This window comes from Sciurus carolinensis, unplaced genomic scaffold, assembly GCF_902686445.1.
Source record: "Sciurus carolinensis unplaced genomic scaffold, mSciCar1.2, whole genome shotgun sequence".
NCBI lineage: Eukaryota > Metazoa > Chordata > Mammalia > Rodentia > Sciuridae > Sciurus > Sciurus carolinensis.
The window spans coordinates 13699-33594 of record NW_025920644.1 but is presented as its reverse complement, the minus strand read 5'-3'; the positions used below and the strand labels follow the sequence as shown (position 1 = coordinate 33594).

The 19896-nt window shown below is 38.6% G+C and overlaps 1 pseudogene; it reads left to right on the top strand.

Moving 5' to 3' along the window:
* The first annotated feature begins 974 nt into the window (after nucleotides 1-974).
* LOC124975871 (60S ribosomal protein L37a-like) lies at nucleotides 975-1242 on the top strand (annotated as a pseudogene).
* The last annotated feature ends 18654 nt before the right edge of the window (nucleotides 1243-19896 follow it).

The window sequence follows — 19896 nt, the reverse complement described above, 5'->3', positions numbered from 1 at the left end:
CAATACAACTGTCCCTCAGTATCGATGGGGAGTTAGTTTCAGGTCCCCTGCAGATACACAAATGATCAAATGCTCAAATCTCCTTACATGAAATGGCCTAGTGCTCGCACAAAACATATGCATATCCTTTATGCATTCAACCAAGCGTGGATCAAACATACCTAGAAAAAATTTCACTTATACAGAATGTGTAATTCAAAACTTTTTCCTTGTCATTATTCCCAAAACATAGCCTAACAACTATTTACATAGCACTTATGTCATATTAGCTATTAGTAATATAGTGATGATTTAAATCTCATCCTTATCTGATAATTGGACACTAATTAGAACTACTTGGCAGATGTGATGAATTCTACTTGGTGAACTAGAAAACATCTGGTCTGTTTGTAAAATGATATTTATGCATTATAACTTTCTAAAGATAGAGTGATGTAGTATAAATCCTTGGACTGAGTCTCAGAATACTTGGACTTTTGCTCAGGCTCAGACTCTATATGGCTATGGAAATTAACACAGTACTGGATCCCCATTTTTCTTATTTGTCAAATAGCCACTATAGTAGTGGTTAGTTAGATGACTGAGGTTCAGTTGAGGTAAAGTTGTGTGAAACTCTTGAGAGTAACAATGAGTTCACTAGAGGCACCCATAGTAATTAAGGTGTGTCTTAGAGTGTATCTGCTTCTATAATGTAATACGTGTGTGTGTGTGTGTGTGTGTGAGATAATATAAAATGCCCGGTACTAGGTAATTTAAAAAGAGCACAGATTCATTTCTTTCAGTTCTGGAGGCTGGGAATTCTACGATCAAGTTTCCAGTGGGACTGGTGTCTGGTGAGGGCTGATCTCTGCTTCCAAGATGGTGCCTCATTGCTTCATTCTCTGGAGGGGAGGAGTGCTGTATCCTCACATGGTGGAAATAATGTAAGTGTAAGGTGCTTTCACTCTCTGGGCTTGGGACTAGGTTTTGGTAACATGGCTAAATGTACCAAGAAGGTAAGAATCATCAGTAAATATGGTACCTACTATAGTGCCTCATTTTGGAAAATGGGAAGAAAATTGAAATCGGCCAGTATGCCTAGTATACTTGCTCCTTCTGTGGCAAAATAAAGATGGTGAGATGGGGCTAACACTGTGATTCCCACGTGAAAATAGCAGCTTGTGGTACCTGGACTTGCAACACCACTTCCTCTCTCACAGTCAAGTCTATATCAAAAGACTGAAGGCACTGAAAGACCAGTAGAAGCTCCACCATTTGAGAAAATCCCTACTCTATAATAAATGAGCTAATTTATGTGATAAATACAATAAGAGGTTGGGCATGGTGGTGCATGCCTGTAACTCCAGCAGCTCAGGAGGCTGAGGCAGGAGGATCAAGAGTTCAAAGCCAGTCACAGCAAAAGTGACGTGCTAAGCAACTCAGTGAGATTTTGTCTCTAAATAAAATACAAAATAGGGCTGGGGATGTGGAATGGTGGAGTGCCCCTGAGTTTAACTCCCTGTACCCCCGCCAAAGAAAAAACAAAAAAAAAAAGAGAGGGTACTTCCTTTAACCATGAGCCCTTTTGGTGCTAATGGGTGCTAATCCCATTCATGAGAGCAGATTCTTCATGACTTAATCACCTCCCAAAGGCCACACCTCTTAATGCTGTTAATTTGGGGATTAAATTTCAATGTGAATTTTGGAGAGGACACCCTTGCTCAAATCATTGCAAAGCACTTAAATCTACAGTGTCCTCAACACAAACCCAGACTTTAATGAAGTTGCATGAATGTCATTCAGTTGTTACTCTGAAGGATAACTGAACCATGGAAGTTGTCTTTTATAGCTAAAAATGTACTTTCTTCTTCCATAAAGACCACTGATAGACATATTGGAGTTAGTGATTCTGATGCTTGGGCAATTTAGCAAGTATACCAGCTCCATTGTATATTAGGGGCATCTGCTTTTGTCTCCTACATCTAAAGGGCCATTAAGGATGTAAACCAGCATTCTATTGTGAATATTTTATTGTCAGCAAAGCTCCTCTACTCTGTGTGGGGTTTAGGAGTATAGGAACTCCAGAAATTTGAAGGATGACTAAGATCCTTTCTTTTTGGTCCCATCTGCTATAAAAAAGGAATTGAGAATTGTTCCCTTTGGATCTGAGTACAATGGAAACTTCAGGTTGAAGATTAAGCATTTGTCTTACAAACATTTCTTTTGTAAGGATATAGATGTTAGTCCTGATCCCTAGCTTTTGGGGATGAGGGTGGATGAAACACTAGTGATTGTGCATCTTGAAGTCACATAACTGTGGTGGTAACTTTTCCCACCTGTGACAAAGGATGGTATAATATATTTCCTTTCATCTCTCAAAACAAAGTTAAGGGGAAAAGTAAGATGGAATGAAATTCTACTATAACGGGCTTGATCAGATAGAACCACATGAGTGATATGAAATCAAGGGTTTAAGATAGGGGTTAAACCTTATGCAATTGTGGGACCCAGTAAAGAGCAAGACTCTGGTTTCTGCATATGGTGTGAATCTGAAGTTACTATAATTCTGGAGGACTGACTGTCAGGAAGAAAAGCAGAACAAGAAGTGGAAAAAAATAAAATCAACTAGAACCCACTAGATTCAATTGGACCCCTAAGGACAAGCTGGCTGGAACTTTTGGAAGCTGAAGAAGGTTCTCTGGTTTGAACTGGAGCTGCTGCAAGTTGGGAAGGTGCCACATCATAAGGTGAGCTGGCTGATCAATGACTACATCCATGAGCTGCAACCGTGCCTCATGCCCTTGACCAACCTTCAGAGTGCAAAGGGTGCTACTTCCTACTACCCTCCAAATTCAAGGAAAATTTCTCTTGTTACCAATGATAATCTGGCACTCTGTAGGGAAGGACATTCTGAGAAACAGAATCCAGTTTATCTAAGGTGACACGGTACCAAGTCACCAACTATATCTCCATGGAATTCAAGTCACCAACTACATCTCCATGGAATTCTTCTTTCACCTATATATTCAGAGGAAACCTTGGAGCTGGATGACTCTCTCCCCTCTCCCACAGAGTTATTCTGCGATCCTCTCAGAAGAGAGAATGGCATTGCCATCTGATTCAGCAGAGGTTTAATTCTAAAATGTATGGATTCATGTTCTTTTGTGGCTCTTTTCTCACTTATTCCTCCCAACAACCTTGAAAGATAGGCATTACATCATCACAGCATTACATCATCCATGTTTTTCAGTTGAGATACTGGAATACTTACAAAGAACCCAAGGTTGGGAGAGAAGAAAGGACAATAAGTATCACAAAGAAAGCATTCCTTGTCTTTAAGGTCAGTAGCATTAAATTGATGGTCACAGTGAGGTCTGAAGGGAATTACTGAGATTGGGTAATGCTTTTTGGAGTCATTCTTTCTGGGATGGCATGTGCTTGAATGAACTTCCTTGGAACTGGCCTTCAGCTCTGCGATGTTGATTGACTTTTCAGTGAGCACATGAGAGCACTTTCTGGGTGAGTATGGACTTCTGCCCTTGCTCATTCTGTTGTCAAGTTCATCTGAGAAATAAAAAATTGTTCTGGCAGCCTCCACCCTCCCTGTTCTTTTTCACCACATCAAGAGCATTCCTAGAATTTTAAAATATGAGGTTATACTCATTTTGATCATAACTTAAAGTAAGAATGTTGATATTTGTCAGTGCATTTTTAAAATCTTCACCTTCTGGAATCTTTCTCTTCTTGCTGATGAGAAACATCTGATTTTGGAAGCATCAATTGACAGAAAATGTTCTGGCAACAAAAAGCAAATAACCTACTGGGTACTTAGAACTCAGTTTCATAGGGTAGACTTTTTTTTTTTGATATTTATCATTTGAAATACCAACACTTTTGTCATAGTAGAAGTTTGGAAGTTTTCCTCTAGGAAAGAGGGTTTGGGGCAAAAGAAATAAATGGCTTTCATTTTATAAAACAATCTATCTATCTATCTATTTATATATAAAAGTGATGATTGAGGGAAATCAATCCAACATCTAAGGTACTTGGACTAAGAACTCTTGGATCTTTCTAGTCTTTCTTTCTGTTCATTACTCATTCATCTGGGCACCATCATTGTATTCTAAAAATTCACAGAAGGGTAAGCAGTGTTCTTTTCCAGAGGGGTTTTTGATCCCATATAAAAGTCTGGAATATTAAAAAATTAGGTATTCAGAGTGTTATTAAAAAGCCTTCTAGGCAGTAGTGGAATCACAAAAGTGAAAGAAAAGACTTCATGGAGGAAAGCTACTCTTCAACAAGACTTGAATGTTGAACTGATAGTTCCCAAACCAGTTTCCCGTCCGAGGGCATGTGTACTTTTGGTATATCAAGTTTTCCAGTTCCTCAGCCCTTGGGCTCTGAGTGCCCTTATACAGATGCTGGCATGCTGTGTGTAAATAATATAATTTTTAAACCTATGTCATGATATGAAAAATATTGGGGATCACTGCTAAGGTGACATATAGGGAGGAAAAAGAATGAAAGGATGTTCCAGAGCAAAGAGACAGGTATAAATCATCATCATCTTTAGGGACACCTGAGAGAGAAAGTCATGTTCAGATTTTTGTTATAGGAAGTTTGGTTTTCTCAAAACATGTGGTTGGATAGGAATACTATGAGATTAGAAATATGAGGACCTTTGGGGGAACATTTGCATCTGATTAGGTGAAAGAGCTTTGGATTTTGCAGCTGATTAGATTAGATTTGAGAGGTCTGAATGCAGAGCATTGGGGATGTAGAAGTAGAGATGAATATGAAGGGTGATAAGAAGGTAAGATTGAAAAAAGAAACTAGGCTGCAGATTGTTTAGAGGAGGAATAGAGAATTCATTTATTATTTATTTACTACTTACAATGCACAGGTATTGTACTAGATTCTGGAGAAACAATGGTGAGTAAGACAGATACAGTCTCTGCTCATGGATATTATATTTTGATAAGGAACTTACTAGTACAAAAATCACAGATTAGATTCTTTTATTATGTAAAATCACAAGAGGTCTGAAATACAGCAGCAGGATGAATATGGGTGGTGTATGTATAACAGAGAGCCTAACCTAGTCTACAATGGAGGAAAGATCACCTTGAGGAAGGGAGGCTTGAGTGGGGAGCTGAGGATAAACAGAATTACACTAGATGCTGGAGGAGGTGCTGTAGTGTGGGAGAGAACTACAGGCAGAGCCAGCATGTACAAGGCAGATGACTGAGGTACTGAAAGAACAGGTCGGTGAGATAAAAATGAAAGGTAGGGCATGGTGTGAAATGAGACTGGAGAGAAGGTAAGAGCCAGTCAGGTAGGGCCTTGAAGACTACATAAAGGTTTCTGGGTTTTCTTCAGGGTGTTGGGGATGGGTGGATACTAGGAGAAGTATAAGCAAAGTGGGTTAGATGTGTCTTTTTAATTTATTTTTATTTTTACAGACTGCATTTTGATTCATTACACACAAACGGGGTGTAACTTTTCGTTTCTATGGTTGTACACGATGTAGATTCACACCATTCATGTAATTCAACGTGTACACAGGGTAATGATGTCAGTCTCATTCCACCATCTTTCATACCCCATTTCCTTCTCCCTCTCATTTCCCTCTAGGTAAAGTTCCTCCATTCTTCGGATCTGATCACATTTGAATTTTATGAGTTTTATAAAGACCACATTGTTCGCGGCATGGAGAAGGATTGGAGAAGAGCAAGAGTGGCGACTTGTGGGAGGCCAGTCAAGTCCCCTGCAGTGGTCGAGGTGGGACCTGAAGGTAAATAGGGTGGTGGCATTAAGGATGGAGAGAGCTGATGGCTCTGCAGGACATTCACTGTCAGAACCAACAGGACTTGGTGATGGTTCAGCAATAGGAAGTGAGGGAGAGAAAGGTGGTCTTGTGGGTGTCTGGTTTGAGTCATGGGTAGATGATTATTTTCTATTTTCAGAAGCTAGAAATACAGAGAAAGGCCTAGATAAGGGAGGAGTATTAGGGGTTTCAAGTTGGTTGGGTGCCTATGGGACTTTGTGGTAGATCTATGCACTCATCATTTAGGGTTCAGAAGTATGATCTGGGGGAAGGTATAGACTCTGTAATCATCAATTTGAATACATAATGGATGATATATGATAAGATGAGAGTTAAAGGCAGAAGCCTGGGCAGTGCCAGAGCACAAAGGAGGCAACCTGGCAAAGGAACCAGTCGTGGTGGGCAGGTAAAACAAGACTCATCTCTAGTCAGAGCCACTGATGACATCAGAGGGGATAGATTTGTCAATCTCTTGGAGAAGAGAGAGAATCCTGTGTGTTGTCCTAAGAGGAATAGTTACTACTCTTTGTAAAACCAAAGACTGGGTCTATGAAATAGCAAAATAATTCGTTAAAAAGCCAGCAAGTATGTCCAACCATCAGATAGCCTTCTGGACTTGTTTGCCGCTGAATATACTCTTTCCCTCTTTCTCCCTTTTATTATGGCTGCAGCACATTGAGACTAAATATGTCCCCTCTCCAGAACTAGATTAGACTGAAATCAGAAGAATAAAAGAAACAGCAGCCCACCAACCTACTGAACTTAATCAAACAATTAATTCTTATGTGTTCTCCACCCTTCCCCACCACATGTACAGAAAGGATCTTTGACTATCAATGTGTCAATCAATGGATTGGGAAGTCCCTGGGAAAGTTGGTGCTTCCTGGTTCCTCCCCAGCAGGCTGCTAGAAGTACAGGAAGGTGTATTTGTTCTTTGGGACACACAGGGTCCTAAAACCTTGGAATGCTGTTTAACAAATGCTTCCACTAGCTGAAATCTCAAGGACATCACTGTTGGTGATTTATTGAGAAGTATATTAGTCTTTATTGGCCTCCTTTTTCAATCAACACATAGTTATTACATATCTAGCATTTGTAAGACATTGTTAAACACAGGAGTGACTAGAAAGGAATATAAATTATGGCTTCCTCCCAGCCTGCCTCATATTCACTGCCCTCTGTAAAACTCCTTGATGCCTCCAGTCCCCAGTAACATCACTCTCTCTGAATGCCTGGCGGGTTTCTCATGCTCTTCTGTAATCTGGTTTCAGCAAAATGATGGTGCAGAGATGCTTGGACTCTGCAGTTCTTCCAAGATAGTGTTTGGCAGGTTAATTGTAAATTAATCAGAGGCAGATGGATTTAATCAGACTTGCAGAAAGATTTTAAAAGGACCTGGACTCACCAAAATGTCCACCAGCCCTGGAATCATTCTGATAAAGATAACAAGGTTCATAACACTCAGGAGAATTCTACATATTTATTTATAGGCTGGGCCTTAAAGCTTTCTGATGTAATTGATACAAGTATTGACTTTCCCAATAGAATAGAGAATTCTTAGACCTACACGTGCTTTCCTATCTCTCCCTGGTGGTATGATCTGAACTGTTTCACAGGCTGCATATGGTTCAGCTGCCCTGTACCTGCTTGGTTCACACAGTTACAGAGAAGTTAGCCTTTGGGACCTTCTTCTCCACACCTCCATGCTCTCTCTCTCTCCCCCAGGTGCTGATGTTGTACTCTGGACTCCGCCTGACTTAGATTCTTCCTCTGTACCCAAGCTCTGGGTGCACCGTCTTCTGAGGGTAGCTTGTCCAGGGTCTCATTCCCTCAATTCTCTACTCTTGTTACTGAAAGCTCATTCCTTTTCCCCATTGCCAATTCAATAATGAGGACCGGTTTTGAGAAAAAGGAAAGGAAATTATTGCTTTGCTAGCAAAGGAAAAGCACAGGGGACTTCAGTCCCAGAGGCCATGATTCTGCCTATCAGGGAGAAGGGAGGGGTTTTTAAAGAAATGATTCATTCCAGGTGTTCCCTGTTGGGGGCTGTGATTCACTTGTTAATTTGGGAGATGGTCCTTCCTTAGATCTTCTGGTGCCATCTCTGAAAGTCTGAATGACTTGGTTCCAGTGGTTGATGTGAGATAACTCCACCTAGGATGGGAAAAAGGTAATCCTGTTCTCTGCTCCCAGGTTACGGAGAGGGAGAGGAAGAAGAGGAAAAGAAAACATATCGTTTTAAAAAATAAACCTCAGTGGCAGAGCAGCAAGGGCTATATTCAAAGCATAAGGTGGACCACGGTCATACTCTCTTCTTTCAAAGGTGATTTCTAGTTATTTGATGCAATAGCTGGGATTCAGTTTTTTAACAGCTGAGAGTGATGTGTTACCCTTCTCTGGAACAGATACACCTGGACTCTCAGCACTCTAAATTGAGTGAAATACACAGCCTTTCAAAAACTTGATGGAGAGATACTGCAGGCTAGAAAGCTGGACTTGTTCCTCGTGACTGATACCTTCTGAACAAAGAATCCGATTGTCAAACTCAGAATGTCAAAAATTAGTTAATGGCTCTTGAAATAAATGTGGTAATCTGAGTCCAAGGTTTAGAATAATATCTACTCCACTTTTAAGGAAAATTTGTTGCTGGCTAATTTGTCGATGACTTGAGCAACAAAATAATGACTCCAATGGGTAAAATCCATAGGCTTCCTATGGAACTGTGATTTAAGAATGTGCATGAATTAGTTTTTAATGATGCTAATCGAATTTAGTTTAATGATATACTGCCTAGATTTCAGCTTCCTATCCTTTGTAATCGCAGCACTAATATAGCCAACTTCGCTGTATTTATTTCTCTCTGTTCCCCATTTTCTTTTATGTCCTCTTTCTTTCTTCATTAGATCTGTCCCTTCCTCCTCTTGCAGGGGTGCTATGACCACAGATGGCTGCGCTGCATCAGAGATTCTGGTAGGGCTGGATCAAATCAGGGTGTGGGTGGCTGAGCTGCCAGAAGGTTCCTTTTAGCAGCAGGATGTGGAAGCACAGTGGGTCATGCTCTGAGCTCTCCTGCAGGCCAGCTTTTGTTGCAGTTCCCCTTACTCTCTGCTCTCATCCCAGGCAAAACATCACCAAGTTATCTCCTTGTGGTTTCTCTACAGTCTGTTCACTTGATCATGTTAGTCATCCTTTTTGTTTCTTCTTGGGCAGTGTTCATCAGTTACCTCAGTTAATCTCATGGATCATGTTTCATGGATTGTCAAGTAGGTCCTCCTTTTATCACACTGTGTACATTTAACCATGTACAATTAAATAGGGACCACACTATGGCTCTGCATGTTTTTCTTATTGGATGCTTGCCACATCCAATATGCAAATTGGACCGAGGGAGAGGAAGTTAACTGGTACAATGTCCTACTGCTTCAAAACCTTCTGTGTTCCTAAACATTGGTCTCTGTTATCTTCTTTTGCAGTACAGTGGTGTCCAGATCTTGTCTTTATCTACAGTTCCTCAATTGCTTCAGATGTGGGAATCTATAAGCGCTTCCTATAATCACACCTCCCATTCCCTACTCCTCCATCATTGTGGAGCCATCATTGGAGAAAGCTTCAGGGAAGTGCTGGGAGTCCCATCGGACCTTCAAAGTGAGGATGACAAAAGTGTTCCTAAGCCAGAAAAGTCCCACTATGACTGCCGGAGGCCCATCATGGGAACTTAGTAAATAATCATGAACGGCATAGACGAAGGAACTGAGCAATGACCAGCACAGCCGTTTATGTTTTTTATGTGTATTATATGATGATGTAGTACATTTAGCAATTCCTAACCATAATATTTAGGTACAGAGCTGTGCAGCAATCCATCATGAGGCTTGTTTGAGATGAGTTACAACAAAGTTTTCCAGTGACTTACTAAAAGAAATGGAAATTTCAGATAAATTCAAGGCCACCACAGACAATTCGATAAACTTTCCTGAATGGGAAAAAGTAGAGGACAACCCAGAATTTGTCTAATCTTTTCACAGCCTGAAGTGAGAGATTTTCAAATCTCTCAAAACTTTGCTGAACTATTTTATATATTTGCAAATGAGAGAATGATTTTTTTTTCTCAAAATCTGGCCATGCTCATAAATTAAGCATATTGTGACAAGACTATGTAATGGATTCACAGTTACTCACTAAACTGTTTTGTTATCCATCTGGACACAGGATAAAACTATATCTCACATTCCTCTAGGATCTAGATAGGATATGTGACTAATCCAAACCAACAAAGTATAAGCTACATGTGTGCTACTTCTAGGAAATTGTGCAGTATCTAGTGAACCTTCCTTATTCTGTCTCCCATTCTTGTCTTGTTGGCACAAGAATGGAAGGATTCCAAGATGGTGGAATAGTACAATGGAAAGAACCTGAATCACTGAGTCACCACATGGAGGAGAGCTGTGAACTCAAAGCAGATTGCGATGTGATTGAGAAGTGGGTTGTTATTTTGTTAAGTCACTGGATTATTGTTTATAATTAGTGTTACTTATCACGATATCTACCCCATAACAGGAAAGTCAAGAATCACTGGTTTATATTTTTAACTTTAAGTTTACTATAAAAGTGCATTTCCTAACTCTGACATTGGAGAATTTATTCTACTTTATTTCTAAAGCATGACTGTCATCAGCATCACCATTATCACCATCATTGCACTATTCAACAGAGCACTTGCTATGGGTCAGGTAGGATCCAAGACTTGTTAAATAAGTTCTTACTATCTGCCTCTCCATCCTATGCTCTAGCCACATGCATCAAATTCTTTGATCCTTGAAAAAGTCAATCCTGTTACTGTCATAGGGCTTTGCATTTATTGCATCTGGCTGGAACATTTTCCCCCAGATCTTTGCTGAATGGTTCATATGGATTATTCAGGTTGCATATCAATTATGAGCATCTCAGTGAGGCCTTTTCTATTATTCAAACTAAAGTGTTCATTAGTTCCTTTCTCTCTGGCCCTGTTATCTTGTCCTCATGGCTTATCTCTGAAATTGTCTATTTTCTTATGTATTTTCACTGTCTTCCTTGGTCTCTTCCTGTTCACCATTGTTGCTTTAGCCCTGGAATAATACCTGGGAAATAGTAAATGCTCAGTAAATACTTTATGAATGAATTACCTTGTGTGGTAGAAATTCCTATTCTTTTTTTCTCTTTCTAAAATGGTGTCTTATTATGGAGGTTGTCTATGGGACTGAAGTGAAAAGTTCAACCCACTAACTAAACTTTTATGTTTAAAAAATGCCAAACATCTAGATATTTCAGTACATTAAATATTTAGAGTAATGTAGATCTAGCTACTTGACAGAGTCAAACTTAATACCTAAAATCATTGAAACAAATTATTTGATGCACATTTGAACCATATCTACTATTTTAAATGTCTAAGTCATGCAAATAGAGTTTTCTTCACAAATAGAAATCTTTCTCTTCTGAGGAAAAGTCTTTCTTCATAAAGTTAGCTTTAGAAATGAGACTCACCATGTACATTAGCATATGCAAGGCTCTGAGAAGTTCTGTACTTAAGAAAGCTATTTAATTTTATTCAAACTACTAGAACATTAATAGTTCAAACAGAACTCACTGGGAAATGTTCCTTCAAGGTCTGGTAAAAATTCATAGTGATTCTTTTAATGGTGGCTATGAAGAGTTTTGCTTCCTAGGTTTTTAGCTATGTACCCAAGTTTTATCATTGTATTTCACAAAATTCTGGAACATAAATGGAAATAAGTTATGCATTGTTACATATTTGAAGTTCTTTTTCTTGTTGAAAGGCCCATTTATTTATTTATTTATTTGTTATTACCTCATTGATGTGATCTAATCAACTTTCCTGCCCAAGGATAGGGATTTCCACATCTGTGTGCTTACCATATTTTCTTTAGAAATGTTGCACTCACCAACTATTTTCTCTTATCTTAATCCAATTCCACAAATGCACACAGATTTTTTAAAATAAATTTAGAAATGAAGTGTTGACTGAAAAAGAAGAATATGACCCAGATATAAGACCATACTAACAAAAGATGTCCCTTTTTCTTTAGGAATTTTCTGAATTTGAAGTTCTCAATTATTCAAGAAATCATCAATACTTATTAGTACATTTACTGTGTATCCAGTTTTGTATTTGTTGCTGAGGTTTATGAAAAAGGATGAGACAGTGTACCAATTCCAGTACAGCTTACAGTTTGGCTAGAGAGAAATCATAACAGTTCACCAAACAATTAGAATAGAGTTTAGTCTATAAACTGTAGGGCTTGAAATTCATAGTAAAACAAAAAATCTCTTGATTGGCCAAAATAATCACATATTTCAAGATTATTGGTGCAGTTATTTCTTTACAAAATTCCTACTTACTTGCCTACTGTAATCAATTTTGAAAACTGAAGGAGTTCTTGTTGCATAATTTATAATTGTATGTGAATCTGCTTAAGGCAAAATTAGAACATTTTGACTAGTCTTGAGCATTAGGTTGGTCAATGTTTTGGCTTATTTTTCATAGCTAATATATAAGGTGCAGTCTTACTTTTAATTGTCATTTTTCCTATACAAAAATGGATTTGGATTTCCTTAGATTGATCACTATAGCAATATTTTTCTCCTGAATTTCACTTCTTTTATATAAATGTGAGTTACAAAATTAAAGTAAAAAAATTTAAGATTGTTCTACATGCAAAATCCAGTTGTCCTAAGAAAGGATTAGATAATACCCAGAAAGTTGAGGATCTTGGTACCTTTAGACAACAGGCCAGCGAATAACCTGAGATCCTCAGACAGATAGTGAGGATCCATGAGTTTCCTTGGACCAAGACTATAAAGGAAGGACATTATTTGTGAATATGATCCAAAGGCCAGTAGGCAAAGTAGACAGCACTCCATGAACAAAGTTTATAGAGGAAATTGATCACTACAGGCTGGGGCTGTGACCAGTCCTCCATATGATGACTCAGGCCAGGAAGCTGCCCAGGCTATGGAGGTCTGTCTGACTGAGTCCTGGTCAGATGCTTACCCTTCATATAGAGCCAAATGCACAAATGGCTGAGAGGATGAAACCAATCTGTACCAAAAAATGGGAATGTAATTCTCTCCCTGCCTTCTTCATCAGACGTTCCTTTACTGATTCAGGACTCACTTCTCCATGCTTTCAGTAGATGATAACAAGCTGAAGAAGTCTGAAAAATTTCCTTTGAAATTAATAATTTAAATTGAATTTTGAGTTATGTCCCTTTTTTCATTTCTGAATTGCAAATGGAGGATACAGAGTTGATATCGTTAAGAGGAAACAGAGCTTTACTTTTTGCAACATCATTGTAATTGAGAAATCTCATCCTCACTACACATGTAACAAGCTGGAGCTCAAATGTTCCCTTCGAAATGTCATGAAATTAACTGTAGATGGCCCACTCCATCCACATAGATTTTTATGTTAGGTGGATACATAATACAAAGTCTTTTGTGACTTTTTTTTCATCAAATACAAACCTGGGTATTCATAGGTCTGAAAGGTTGTTATAGGCAGGAAGTGTGGAGAGAAGGAAGAGAATAGATCCTACATATTTATTTGCTCCATAGACCTAGGTCTATATATCAGAAATTCTGGTTTGCTCCATACCTCATTCATTCATTAATGGAATTTGTTTTCACAATATTACTATTTGGAGCCCAATCTTAGGGATGCTTTTCCTAGAAGAGCACAAAGTGTTAGAAATGAGTTCTGGCTCCCAAGGATAGTCTAATAAATCCCAATAGACAGTTATAATTTTAAATCCTTTAAAGTATTTTCAAAGGCTAATGTCAATAGTAAAAGAATAAAGAAGAAAAAATATCCACATGATCATATATACGACATGGCTCACTGAGTCGTCTCATCTCCTTGACCTTTTCCTGTGATAGTGTTGGCATTATTTCTATTAAGGAAACAATACATGGCATTTTAATACAAATTAGAGTTAGATGGATTTGGGGAGATTTCATCTGGGAAGTAAGATCAAAGTGTTTTTTAAAAATACTTCTCTAAATTTTTTGAGTGCAGTGTCTTTGGAGAATGTTATTAAAATATGAAATGCATTTAAGGGCAAAGTGGAGGAGAGAGACATAGGAATCCAGGAAAAATATTTCTTAATTATGTGATAAGCCTATTATATGACTTCCCTCTGCCAAGATTAAATAACTGGTAGGTGGTTTGTTGTGTACATGTAGGAGTGGAAAAGATCCAAGGTGGAAGAATTTTGGTCCTGGGATACATGACTGTGGGTAACTAAGTGGGGGGAGGTTCCTCATCTTTAGGTACAGGAAGAGACAATATGTATGCAAATAACCGTCATATATGTAGTAGGACTATCAACTGGAGAAGCCAAGCTGTTTCTGTCATAGCATTTGCATGTGTCTTGGCAGTTTTTAGGATATCAAGTGGACTAGCCATCCTTCAATACAGTCATATCCTTGACAAAGTAGGTTTGCAGCACCTCTCCTTGAAAGATGGAATTTAACTTGCCATACCTGGAACCTGGGCTGGTCTCGTAATATGTTTTTGCCAACAGAATGCAAATGAAATTAGGACCATTCTAAGTCTGATGTTAAGAGACCATGAGTGCCTCTATTGTCCTTAGAATCTTGACAGTATCATATGAACCAGTCTCAAGTCAGTCTACTGAGGATGAACATGTGACCCAGTCATCCTTAACCCTGCAGCTGAAAGTCAGTTAAACTGGTGCTCTGCATATGAGGCAACTTACGATCAGTCAGCTTCCCCTCAGTTGACCCCAGCTGCATGACTCAGTCCAGCAGGAGATTTACTAAGTTGACACTAATCAGCAGAAATATCTTCCTAGGCCCTAGAATCATTAACAATAATAATAGCTTTTTAAGTTACCAAATTTTGCAATGTTTGGTTATGCACCAATATAGGAGGTGTCTCATGGGAAAGCAAATGTCCTGAAAGTAAGGACCACTAACATGTACTAGTTTGGTACCATGGGTATCAGAAGACCCTGGGTCATTATGGAGTGGACCCTGATATAGAATCGTGGTCCTCAAAGTGTGGTTTTAGAGCAGTAGCATCAACATCACCTGGAAACTTGTAGAAATACAAGAATTTGGGTGACACCTTGGACCCACCGAATCAGAGACTCAAAGGGAGGCCCGACAATTTAACATTCCTCCCAATGCTTTTTTTTTTATTGTAAACAAATGGGATACATGTTGTTTCTCTGTTTGTACATGGCGTAAAGGCATACCATTTGTGTAATCATAAATTTACATAGGGCAATGTTGTTTGATTCATTCTGTTGTTTTTTCCCTTCCCCCACCCCTCCCACCCCTCTTTTTCCCTCTATACAGTCCTTCCTTCCTCCATTCTTGCCCCCCTCCCTAACCCTAACTCTAACCCTAACACTAACCCCTCCCACCCCCCATTATGTGTCATCATTCACTTATTAGAGATATCATTCTTCCTTTGGATTTTTGAGATTGGCTTATCTCACTTAGCATGATATTCTCCAATTTCATCCATTTGCCTACAAATGCCATAATTTTATCATTCTTTATGGCTGAGTAATATTCCATTGTATATATATATATATACCACACTTTCTTTATCCATTCATCAATTGAAGGACATCTAGGTTGGTTCCACAATCTGGCTATTGAACTGAGCAGCTATGAACATTGATGTGGCTGTATCTCTGTAGTATGCTGATTTTAAGTCCTTTGGGTATAGGCCAAGGAGTGGGATAGCTGGGTCAAATGGTGGTTCCATTCCAAGTTTTCTAAGGAATCTCCACACTGCTTTCCAGAGTGGCTGCACTAATTTGCAGCTCCACCAGCAATGTATGAGTGTACCTTTCTCCCCACATCCTTGCCAACACCTGTTGTTGCTTGTATTCTTGATAATCGCCATTCTAATTGCCTCTAATTTTGATGCACATGAATCAAGATTTTTGTGCTTTTCTCATGGAACTTCTTCAGATGCTATTTAATACTTTGATGAATTTGGAAACACTAACTTGAACCACTCCAATAAGTACAATTATTTATGAAAGGTGGGGTTTGAGGTGGTAGTTGAAGAGGCAAGTAATTTACCTTGAACTTGGTGCTATTTTGTGTTGAGTCTAAGAAACTCTGAATTGCTCTCAAAATGTACAAGTGTTTGAAACTCAATTCCCAGTTTTTAAGGAACAGTCTATTGAGATGCATCCTGCCAATGATTCTACAGTGGCACAGCACACTGGGTGCTGCCACCGTCACCACACCCAGTCGCTTCCTGTGTGCAGTCACTGTGTTTAATACTTCACACATGTCATCTCAGTTCATGCTAACAACAGTCCTATGCAAGCAGGAATTGCTATGTTCATTCCAAGAATATGGAATCAGAGGCACTTCACGGGACTGTTATTTACCAAATGTCATAGCTAGAATCTCTTCTGGGCAGAAAGTTAATGTATCTTTTTTCTTCTGTATTTTATTTTGTGTAACTACGTTGATTTAGTACTGGGACTTCTTAGAAGAGTTCTTTTTTTAATTTTTAATTTTCATTTTTATTTGTTCTTTTTATTTATACATGACAGTAGAATGCATTTTGACATATCATACATACATGGAATATAGCTTCCCCTTCTTGTGGAGCTACACTGGTGGTGTATTCATATATGAACATAGGAAAGGTACGTCTGATTCATTCTGCTGTCTTTCCCATTTCCATCTTCCCTCTCTTTCCCCCTCCTCCCACATCCAATCCAGTGAACCTCCACTCCCCACCCCACCAGCCTATTGTGAGTCAGCTTCTGCGTATCAGAGACAACATTTGGTCTCTTTTGGGGGAGATTGGCTCCTTTCGCTTAGCATGATAGCCTCCAGTTCTATCAATTCACTGGAAAATGCCATAATTTCATTCTTCTTTATGGATGAGTAATATTCCATTGTGTATATGTACATTTTCTTTATCCCTTCATCTGTTGAAGGGCACCTAGGTTGGTTCCATAGCTTAACTATTGTGAATTGAGTTGCTATGAACATTGATGTGGCCACATCACTATAGTATGCTGATTTTAAGTCCTTTGTGTATATACTGAGGAGAGGGGTAACTATGTCAAATGGTGGTTCCATTCCAAGTTTTCTGAGGAACCTCCATACTGCTTTCCAGAAGGGTTGCACCAATTTGCAGTCCCACTAGCAATGTAGGAGTGTACTTTTCCCCCACATCCTCGCCAACATTTATTGTTACTTGTACTCTTGATAACTGCCATTCTGACTGGAGTGAGATGAAATCTCAGTGTAGATTAAAAAAAAAAAATACCTTTATTTATTTATTTTTTATGTGGTGATGAGAATCAAACCCAGTGCCTCACATGTGCTAGGCAAATGCTCTACTAATGAGTCACAGTCCTAGTTCCCCTAATTGCTAATGAAGTTGAACATTTTTCCATAAGTTTGTTGACCCATTCATATTTCTTTTTCTGTGAAGTGTCTGTTCAGTTTCTTTGCCCTTTTATTGATTGGGTTATTTGTGTTTTTTTATATAATTTTTTGAGTTCTTTATATATTCTGGAGATTAATGCTCTGTCTGAGGTGCAGGTGGCAAAGATTTTCTCCCATTCTGTAGGCTCTCTCTTCATGTTCTTGATGGTTTCCTTTGCTGTGGAGAAGCTTTTTAGTTTGATACAATACAATTTATTGATTCTTGATTTTAATTCTTGTGCTTTAGGAGTCTTATTGAGAAAATCAGTTTGTAAGCTGACATGATGGAGATTTGGGCCTACTTTTTCTTCTAGTAGGCACAGGATCTCTGGTCTAATGCCTAAGTCTATTTTTTTTTTATTATAAACAAATGGGATACATGTTGTTCCTCTATTTGGACATGGCATAAAGGCATACCATTTGTGTAATCATAAATTTACATAGGGTAATGTTGTTTGATTCATTCTGTTATTTTTTCCCTTCCCCCCCACCCCTCCCACCCCTCTTTTCCCTCTATACAGCCCTTCCTTCCTCCATTCTTGCCCCTCTCCCTAACCCTAACTCTAACCCTAACACTAACCCCTCCCACCCCCCATTATGAGTCATCACCACTTATCAGCGAGATCATTCATCCTTTGGTTTTTTGAGATTGGCTTATCTCACTTAGCATGATATTCTCCAATTTCATCCATTTGCCTGCAAATGCCATAATTTTATTATTCTTTATGGCTGAGTAATATACCATTGTATATATATATATACCACAGTTTCTTTATCCATTCATCAATTGAAGGGCATCTAGGTTGGTTCCACAGTCTGGCTATTGCGAATTGAGCAGCTATGAACATTGATGTGGCTGTATCTCTGTAATATGCTGATTTTAAGTCCTTTGGGTATAGGCCAAGGAGTGGGATAGCTGGGTCAAATGGTGGTTCCATTCCAAGTTTTCTAAGGAATCTCCACACTGCTTTCCAGAGTGGCTGCACTAATTTGCAGCCCCACCAGCAATGTATGAGTGTACCTTTCTCCCCACATCCTCGCCAACACCTGTTGTTGCTTGTATTCTTGATAATCGCCATTCTAATTGGGGTGAGATGGAATCTTAGGATGGTTTTGATTTGCATTTCTCTTATTACTAGAGATGTTGAACATTTTTCCATATGTTTGTTGATTGCTTGTAGATCTTCTTCTGTGAAGTGTCTGTTCATTTCCTTAACCCATTTGTTGATTGAGTTATTTGCATTCTTGGTGTAGAGTTTTTTGAGTTCTTCATAGATTCTGGAGATTAGTGCTCTATCTGAAGTATGATTGGCAAAGATTTTCTCCCACTCTGTAGGCTCTTTCTTCACATTGCTGATAGTTTCCTTTGCTGAGAGAAAACTTTTTAGTTTGAATCTATCCCAGTTATTAATTCTTGCTTTTATTTCTTGTGCTATGGGAGTCCTGTCAAGGAAGTCTGATCCTAAGCTGACATGTTGAAGATCTGGACCTCCTTTTTCTTCTATAAGATACAGGATCTCTGGTCTGATTCCGAGGTCCTTAATCTGTTTTGAGTTTAGTTTCGTGCACGGTGAGAGATATGGGTTAAGTTTCATTCTGTTGCATATGGATTTCCAATTCTTCCAGCACCATTTGTTGAAGAGGCTATCTTTTCTCCATTGCATATTTTTGGCACCTTTGTCTAGTATGAGAAAATTGTATTTATTTGGGTTTGTGTCCATGTCCTCTATTCTGTACCATTGTTCTACCTGTGTATTTGGGTACCAATACCATGCCGTTTTTGTTACTATTGCTTTGTAGTAGAGTTGAAGATCTGGTATTGCCATACCCCCTGCTTCGCTCTTTCTTCTAAGGATTGCTTTAGCTATTCTGGGTTTTTTATTCTTCCAGATGAATTTCATAATTGCTTGCTCTATTTCTTTAACGTACGTCATTGGGATTTTAATTGGAATTGCATTGAATCTGTATAGCACTTTTGGTAGTATGGCGATTTTGACAATATTATTTCTCCCTATCCAAGAACATGGGAGATCTTTCCATTTTCTAAGGTTTTCTTTAATTTCTTTCTTTAGTGTTCTGTAGTTCTCACAAAAGAGGTCTTTCACCTCTTTTGTTGAGATTGATTCCCAAGAATTTTATTTTTTTCAACGCTATTGTGAATGGGGTAGTTTTCCTAACTTCTCTTTCTGAAGATTCATCGCTTATGTATAAAAATGTATTAGATTTATGTGCATTGATCTTATATCCCGCTACTTTACTGAATTGACTTATGAGTTCTAAAAGTTTTCTGGTAGAATTTCCTGGTTCCTCTAAGTATATAATCATATCATCAGCAAATAGGGATAGCTTGAATTCTTCTTTTCCTATTCGTATCCCTTTAATTTCTTTGGTTTGTCTAATTGCTCTGGCTAGAGTCTCAAGGATGATATTGAATAGAAGTGGTGAAAGAGGGCATCCCTGACTTGTTCCAGTTTTTACAGGGAATGCTTTCAGTTTTTCACCATTTAGAATGATATTAGCCATGGGCTTAGCATAGATGGCCTTTACAATGTTAAGGAATGTTCCCACTATCCCTATTTTTTCTAGTGTTTTGA